Raw genomic sequence first — 9,165 nt, 5'->3', positions numbered from 1 at the left:
ATGATTATTAAATAAACATTTTATTTAGATAAACACACATTAGTTTAAAAACTGATCAAAAGTTTTCTTAAGATAAATAAAATTGCAATTTTAAACGATATTTAAAACATAAATACATAATCAAATAAAGCATAATCAAATAAATAAAAACATAAAATAAACATTCAAAATATTTAAAGAAAAATTCCATTTGGATGTCTGCAGACCTGATCGTGAAAACGCATGGATGTTGTTTAATTATTTGATGTTGATTTCTTTATTTGCATTAAATGTTTGATTTGTGTTCATCAAAATAAAATGCTTATTTAAAAATCTTATTTTGGTATTTAGACTTTTTAAAAAAAAGTTAGACTTTTTAACTTTTTTGTAAATTAAAATTTACAAATAATAATCAAATAAATATGAATACATTTTCAGATAACTAAAGATAAATAAGTTATTGCATAAATATAAATTTAAATACCAAAATGAGATTATTAAACAAACATTTCATTTAGATAAACATAAATTAGTTTAAAAAACTAATCAAACATTTTCTTAAGAAGAATAAAATTTTAGTTGACCATGTCTACATGCCTAAATGCATTGAGTTGCTGTCATGTGATTGGCTGATAAGAAATGTCCGTTAACAAGCAGTTGGACAGGTGTACCTAATAAAGTGGCCGGTTAGCATATATATATATATATATATATATATATATATATATATATATATATATATATATATATATATATATATATATATATACATTTCTGTCTGGTTCTTGAATCTGATTGGCTGACAGCCGGGCAATATATCGCCAATAACATCACACAAAGGCCTCTTCACCTCTGTGTGTTACTCCGCCCACATACAGCAAGCAACAAGCATGCTACAGTTTGACAAATATTACTGTTGTTAGACAGCAAAATGTACTTTTGAGGCTTTTTTAGTCGAGAATGTAGTTGTTTAGACTGCAACTATGCAGTTTATTTGTATTTGTGCGAATTAAAAAGCTGAAAAACGGTAGCCTCGTGGTTTTAAGGTGGACCGGATAGAGTCAATATGAAGCTGCGAATAAGAAGCTGGATTCAGCCTTGTCCCTTCTTCTCGCAAACACAACAGCAGTCGGGGGAGAAATCTCTGTTGACTGATGGCATTTCATGTCACGTTAAGCCTCAAAATCTTAAAATGTGAGCAAAATTTGCTGTTTTGTCATCACCTTAAGGGGGTCACACACCAGAAGCGCCCCTCCACATTACGCTATAGAGAATCATTTCAAATACTAGCTTTAAAGTGACGTTGGTGAATTAGTTACGGCTTTTGCTGTTCTGACGTCAGCTGCAGATTGGTATGAATGGCGGAAGAAAGTAGTTCCTCATACAAAGGGTTTTAGACTCTTTGTGTTTGATTATCTTTTTTATGTACAAGATTGTGCCGTTGAACTGTTGTATAAATGCAATATCACACGAGTAGCAGTGTGCAATGGCTGTATATATAAGCACTGGTGGGGCGCTAAGGCACTCAGACACAACTCATGCCTCAGATCACTGACTGCTGTCAGACTGTCCAAAATTTTAATGGATTAATGCAATTAAGAGCAAAAATAATGTTCATAAATGTAAACTGATATTTCCTACTGACACAACAGCAAATGATAGAGATATCTTACCTAAAACCATTGATAACACTTTACAATAAGGTTGTATTAGTTAACATTATGTATTTACTAACATGAACAAACAATGAAGATCAATCCATTTATTAGTTATTGTTCGTGTTAATGTTAGTTCATGGAAATCCCGTTGTTAATTGTTAGTTTTTTTTACTTAAGGTGCATTAAATAATGTTAACCAGCATGAGGTTGAAATGTTAATAATGCATCCGTGGATGCTGAAATATGATGAACAGATTCTGTACAAGTATTGTTTTAGTTCATGTTAGTAAATACATGAGCTGTTGGCGCCAGTGGTATAGTGGTTAGTGTATCGACACATGCACTCTGGTGCTCGTGGCGACCCGGGTTCGATTCCGCCTTGCGGTCCTATGCCAATCCTTCCCCTCTCTCTGCTCCCCATGCTTCCCTGTCTATTCTCTCTACTGTCCTTTCAAAAATAAAGGTAAAAAATCCCTAAAAAATTATTTAAATAAAAAATTAAATACATGAATTAATGAAACCTTAATATGAAGTGGGACCAAACCATTTATAGCAGCTGAAATTCTCTTCTAATAATTTCGGCTACTCAGTAAACATCATTCACAGTCAATAAAGTCATATGCTGTCATGTACTTTACTTGATCAGCATGTTGCACTCATTACACAGCCGCCCATTGCTTTACATGATTAGTGTCATGTTAGCACATCCACACGCTTCTCAGTATGAAGGATAGGTAAATAAGTCCAGGCATGTCTATATAGAGATCATTCTGAGTTCAACAGGACATAATGACATGAGGGAAAAACAGAAGTTGTCCACCACAGCAGGCAATGACAGCAGGAGCTCCTCAACACAAGCACTAACAAATCTAGAATAATCCCAGATGAACCGCACTTATGCTGGGCCACAGTCAGCCAGAGCTGTTTTGCAGTTCAGAGCTCCATCAGGGGAACACATAAACAACTGTTTTGTCGGATCATTTCAAATATTTTTCTGAATTTTCATTTTTATAGTTGCAATTAGCAAAAAAATAAACGTTTATAAATTCAATAAGCACTTTTAAATGCATTTATACTCACAATTAAGGGCTTTGGAAACTGCAATAGAGACATTTTACATTTATTAAATCAACATCCCTGAAGCTGGCGAGTACATTAAAGCTGAGCCAATAAATTTTAAATGGCATTTTCACTCAATTACTCAATTATATTTACTGTTTTTAACAACAGCAGAGATCAAATAACTATATGATATGATTTATGACTACATCCTGATGTTATATTGCTCTTATCAGTGCTACAACAAACACCCAACATTTCAGATTGACTCACTCCATAGGCCTGTTTAGATATGTAGTCCTGCTAACACATTCCTTGTCTCATTTAACACACTGAACTCACTTTCATGTAGGCGAAACCTGCATTACACACATTATTAATTATACGTGTTTTAAAAAGCGAGCAGTAGAGGCGGCCGTTGCGAATGAAAGATATGCTAATTATGTCCGTGTTTGTTGGTTGAAAGAAGCTCCTTTTAAAATGCGTTTGAGGCATTATTTGATCTAAAGCCCGCAGCTGTGTTTTAATATGATCTCTTTGTGTCCGACGGCCTCTTATCAGATCCTTCAGTGTGTGCCCATGGAAACTGGCTTGAGAGACGGGACGCTGAAAGAGAAGGAGAGGGGGAGGTAAAAGATGAAGTCTGCAAACGACAGCTACAGCCCTCAAAATAAAGAGCACGTCCATGCTGAAAAATCATCAGAGAAGTTCGTATGGTTTCCACTACAAATACCACTGATAACAGTACAAACCCATCAAGTTTTAAAAGAATAGTTCACCCAAAATTTAAAAATCTGTCATCATTTACACACTTTTGTTTGAGTTTCTTCTGTTGAACACAAAAGAAGGTACTTAGAAAAATGCTGAAAACCTGTAACCATTGACTTCCATATTATTTATTTGTTTTTATGGATGTCAATGGTTACAGGTTGCTAATATTTTTCAGAAATTCTTATTTTGTGTTTAACAGAAGAAAGAAACCCATAAAGGGTTGGGACCACTTGATAGAGTGTAAATAATGAGCAAACTTTTCTTTTTGGGATGATCTTTGCCTTGCTAAAAAATGCAGCTTATCCAGCCTAAGCTGGTTGGCTGGTTTTAGCTGGTTGACCAGCCTGGTTCTAGAGGGGTTTTGACCAAAAATTTATCAGCTAAAACCAACTTGACCTGCCTGGTTTAAGCTAGACATAGATGGTTTTGGTTGGGCTCCCACTCCAATAGCTTACGAATATGGGCCACTTTAGGGAGTTACCAGTGCCGCCACTGGTGGTATTCCTTGGCCCAAACAAAATGAATGTGAGCCTGAAGTGGCCCACCTATAAAATGGCAAGGGTGGCCAAAGATTCAAATTCATATATGGGCCATTTAAGGCACAGATTTGGCACTTGAGGCAAAATGTAATCTGAATGTGAGCCTGATGTGACCCATGTGGAAAATTATAAAATTGGCCCAAATGATGGAGGACAAATGTGGGCCACAGTTGGCAAAAATGTGGCATAGTCATTTAAGGGTAATCTGAGTCTAAACCTAAAGTGGCAAATGTAGCCCAGTTATCTTAAGACATATGTGGGCCACTTTTGGCAAATATTTGGCACAGTAAGCTCTGGCTCTTGCAGCTGAGAGCCTAATGTGGTCAAGAGAAAATATGGCAAATATGGCCCAGTAATTTTAAAACATATGTGGGCCACTTTTGGCAAATATTCAGCACAGTAAACTCTGTCTCTGGCTAATGCAGCCGTTAGCTTATAGTGGCCCAGAGAAGATATGGAAAATGTGGCCCATTTATCTTAAAACATATGTGGGCCAGTTTTGGCGAATATTTGGCACAGTAAGCTCTGGCTAATGTTTATTTGAGCCTATAGTGGCCCAGAGAAGATGTGGCAAATGTGGCCCAGTTATCTTAAAACAAATGTGGGTCACTTTTGGTAAATATTTGGCACAGTTAGCTCTGGCTAATATGGCAGTGAGCCTAAAGTGGCCCAAAGAAGATATGGCAAATGTGGCCCAGTTATCTTAAAACATATGTGGGCCACATAGAATAAAGTCATCATCATGGAGAAAAGTGTTTTCTTTAGTTGGGTTTATAGTCCTGAACCTGTAACTTTTAAGAACTTTGCTTGAAAAGTTTATTCAATACAGCAAACAAGCCAAGTAAAAAAACAACAATAAAATTAAGAGAGGCACAACATTTGTAATGGGGTCCAGATGGAATTGTCTGGTGTGGGCTGGATCTGGGCCCGAATAAAAGCAAACTGTGGCCCAGAATAGGGTCGGTTCTGGTTAATTTGGTTGATTTCTGGCTGATATGTGATATTGCTATTGCTTAAATGTGGCCCAGATCTGACAAACAAGTGCCATCATTCCATGCGGTATGTGGGCCGGATCTAAGTGTCTGGTGTAGGCTGGATTTGAACCACATGAATTTTGCTAGCTGAGCAGCCTGGCTAGGCTTGTAAAGCTGGATTTAGCTGGTCATCTCCCAGCCTGACCAGCTAAGACCAGGCTGGAAATGGCTGGAAAGCAGCCTGGAAATGGCCAATGCCCTCTAAAAACCAGGCCGATCGACCAGCTAAATCCAGCCAACCATCCTAGGCTGGTTTAAGATGGATTTTTCAGCAGGGTGACCATTAAAACAAACACATTTGATTGGTTTATAATTTGTGTGGGACATATTCCATTAGGACTTATTGGGTTTTAAGGGGATATTTGGGATAGTTCACTCAAAAATCTAAATTCTGTCATCATGGGTATCAATCAACCCAGTTTCAATGTGCCTTTTGAAGTATCACATGAGAAAGGAGTCATAGAAATAAAAATATTTCGGTAACACTTTACAATAACAGTACATGATTAATGATGTATTAATATGTAAACTAAAGATTACTTTATTATGAATTAATGATGAGTTAAGGTATGCACTAATCATGAATTAACTTTAACTACAACATGATTCACATGAGTTCATGTGTGAATGACCAGCCTGATCTCACGATAAAACGTAAGTATTTTACGTTTTGCCAGTTTAGTGGCTAATTCGTACGAATTCGTACGAGTTCAGTCGTACGAAATGGTACGATTTTAAAAAGGAGGCGTGGCACCTGACCCCGCCCCTAACCCCAACCGTCATTGGGGATAAGCAAATTGTACGAATTAGATCGTACGAATTCATACGAATTAGCCACTAAATGAAAAAGTTACGAATTGCCGTGAGATTGTGTTGCAATGACGGCTACCTTAATTACTTGTTAGTACATAATTGTTTGTTAATTAATGTATTGATTACCACATTAGTTTATGCTTAATTTAACCATGATGAACTCATGATATTTTAATGTATAATTACAATATAAATCATGACTTTACTTGGAGGGGCACATCATCATTAACCTATTCTTAATTACTCATGAACTCATGCTTGTCCAACTAGTGAGTTTACACTGAATAACAACTGAAAAGTGTTCTGTCAAGATCAGCATGAACAGGGGTTCATGAGTAGTTAAGGATGAGTTAATAGTGATGTGCCCCTCTAAGTAAACTCATGACAAAACTATACATTAACAGCTCATGAGTTCATGTTGGTTACATTTAGCTTAAACTCAAATGGTAATTAATACATTAATTAACAACATGTACTAACAAGTAATTAAGGTAGTCATTATTTACACATGAACTCATGTGAGTCATGTTGTAGTTAAAGTTAATTCAGGATTAGTGCATACTTTAACTCATCATTAATTCATCATAAAGTAATGTTTAGTTTACATATTAATACATTATTATTCATGTAAAATTTGTAGAATTTGTAGAAACGCATTTGTCGAACAAACTCTGATGTAGTGAGCATTACACCCACATGAGTCCATTTTGCTTGCCTTGTTACTGGGTTACCGATACTACAGTCAGCCATTTTAAGGCAGGTCACAGAGCGGTGTGGTTAAAAAGGTTGTTGCCATAGATATTTAGGGCGTACTCACATTATGCTATCCGAATCGTGCCTAGGCCCGTTTCCCGGGTCGTTTGAGAAGTGTGAGTGCTCTGAATCGGGCGCAGGCACAAGTACATTTTGATATTTTCAAATGTTTTTTAATGATAATTTATGGCTAAAATGTCTATAATAAAGGGTTAAAAAACTATTTGTATTTTAATTATCAAAAACACCACAAATTCTGGACAACTGCTTTTTTTTACAGGGAAGATAGCTTAAACATGGAGGAAACTTTCAGAAGGCCAAGCCATTGTGTTTAGCGAACAATGATTGATGAGTGTTTGGATAAGAGCAAGGATTTGCTCGCTGGGAACTGCTGCAGATAACAGGGAAGAGGAAATTAATATGAAATATGAGTAAACACTGGCAGAGGAATGTTCAAGTGGCGGCCTGATCCAAAGCAGCAGGGAAAAATTCCACGAAGCATGTTTCCTCCTTCACGTATATGCATCACACCCATGACTTAGCGATTTCAGAGAGATTATGAAAATGTATGAAGTGTGAGGGTCTGCAATTACATAATGCCATGAAGCTTAATAGATTGATCCGAGAGACAAAACCAGTGGCTTTTGAATAAAAGTCACATGCTAGAAGCCCCATGACCTGAAACTAACGGTTGATTATTATTTGAGGAACTGCTTCAGGCAGAAATAAGTACCTCACAAAAATTAACCATCTTTTTACTTGTGTAGAAACCATGGTGTTCTGGCACATTTGTCATTGTGTAATCAGTTTTACAGTCGGTTAAACAATGCAGGCCTAAAAGCATGGCTGCATTTGTCATGGTTTGACAACAATAACCATGATTTTCTGCAGTAGTAATTTGTAGTAATATCAGAACGTAATATTTAAAATGTATGGCTCTCTAAGGGCGGCACACATTAAAAACACTAAAGTAATTTATAGTAAATACTGTAGTGTTTTTAAACTACTCTATAGCCTACAGTGTGTTGTGGTGATACTGTGGTGATGCTATGCTAAGCTGCTAACACAACAACTATAGTAAAATGTCAAAATAAACAAATGACAGTAGTTTTCTACAACTATAGTTTATTTTATACTCTAATACACCACACTTTACTGTCGTCACAATGAAGTATCAGTATTTATTAATTTAATTTACAAAGCGTTATAGATTTTATAATATTTACAGTTTAATACACTTTACTTTAGTACAGCTCAAAAACAGTAGTGTTTACTATTGTCATTTTTGTGTGGGAGTTTGTACACAATGTAATACACTTCACTGTAGAATGGTTAAAAAAACACTAGTATTTACTATAGTATTTTTTGTGTGGGAATTTATATGGTATAATACACCTTACTCTTGTATGGTTCAATAAACACTAGTATTTACTATAGTATTTTTTTCAATTGGAACTTTATATACTGTATAATACACTTTACTGTAGTATGGTCAAAAAACACTAGTATTTACTAAAGTATTTTTAGTGTGGGAATTCATACGGTATACCATACCTTACTCTAGTATAGTTCAGTAAACACTAGTGTTTACTATAGTATTTTTTCGTGTAGGAATTCATATGGTATAACACACCTTACTCTAGTATGGTTCAGTAAACACTAGTATTTACTATAGTATTTTCTTTGCGTGGAACTTTATATACTGTATAATACACTTTACTGTAGTATGGTCAAAAAACACTAGTATTTACTAAAGTATTTTTTAGTGTGGGAATTCATACGGTATACCACACCTTACTCTAGTATAGTTCAGTAAACACTAGTGTTTACTATAGTATTTTTTCGTGTAGGAATTCATATTGCATAACACACCTTACTCTAGTATGGTTCAGTAAACACTAGTATTTACTATAGTATTTTCTTTGCGTGGAACTTTATATTCTGTATAATAAACTTTACTGTAGTATGGTCAAATAAAACTAGTATTTACTATAGTATTTTTTAGTGTGGGAATTCATATGGTATACCACACCTTACTCTGGTATGGTTCAGTGAACACTAGTATTTACTATAGTATTTTTTTCATGTGGGAACTCATATGGTATACCACACCTTACTCTAGTATGGTTCAGTAAACGCTAGTGTTTGCTATAGTATTTTTTTTCGTGTGGAACTTTATATACAGTATAATACACTTTACTGTAGTATGGTCAAAAGTATTTACTATTGTATTTTTTGTGGAACTTTATATACAGTATAATACACTTTACTGTAGTATGGTCAAAAGTATTTACTATAGTATTTTTGTGGAACTTTATATACAGTATAATACACTTTACTGTAGTATGGTCAAAAGTATTTACTATAGTATTTTTTGTGGAACTTTATATACAGTATAATACACTTTACAGTAGTGTGGTCAAAAAACACTAGTATTTACTATAGTATTTTTTTCATGTGGGAATTCATATGGTATACCACACCTTACTCTAGTATGGTTCAGTAAACGCTAGTGTTTGCTATAGTATTTTTTTTTTCGTGTGGAACTTTATTTACAGT

The 9,165-nt window shown here is 35.1% G+C and overlaps 1 protein-coding gene across 3 annotated transcripts in view; it reads left to right on the top strand.

Annotated features, from left to right (window-relative positions):
* The window catches only part of prdx1 (peroxiredoxin 1), a 43,343-nt gene that overhangs the window by 23,551 nt on the left and 10,627 nt on the right, over positions 1-9,165 (top strand). For all 3 annotated transcript variants that reach the window (XM_073916818.1, XM_068223969.2, XM_073916815.1), the window contains one exon: positions 3,258-3,403. The gene's annotated coding sequence lies outside the window, so the exon portion shown is untranslated. The remainder of the gene's footprint in view (positions 1-3,257; positions 3,404-9,165) is intronic.

The sequence above is a fragment of the Danio rerio genome, chromosome 2 (assembly GCF_049306965.1).
Source record: "Danio rerio strain Tuebingen ecotype United States chromosome 2, GRCz12tu, whole genome shotgun sequence".
Classification (NCBI taxonomy): Eukaryota; Metazoa; Chordata; class Actinopteri; order Cypriniformes; family Danionidae; genus Danio; species Danio rerio.
The sequence above is the reverse complement of the archived record's forward strand: the minus strand, read 5'-3'. Positions and strand labels throughout refer to the sequence as shown.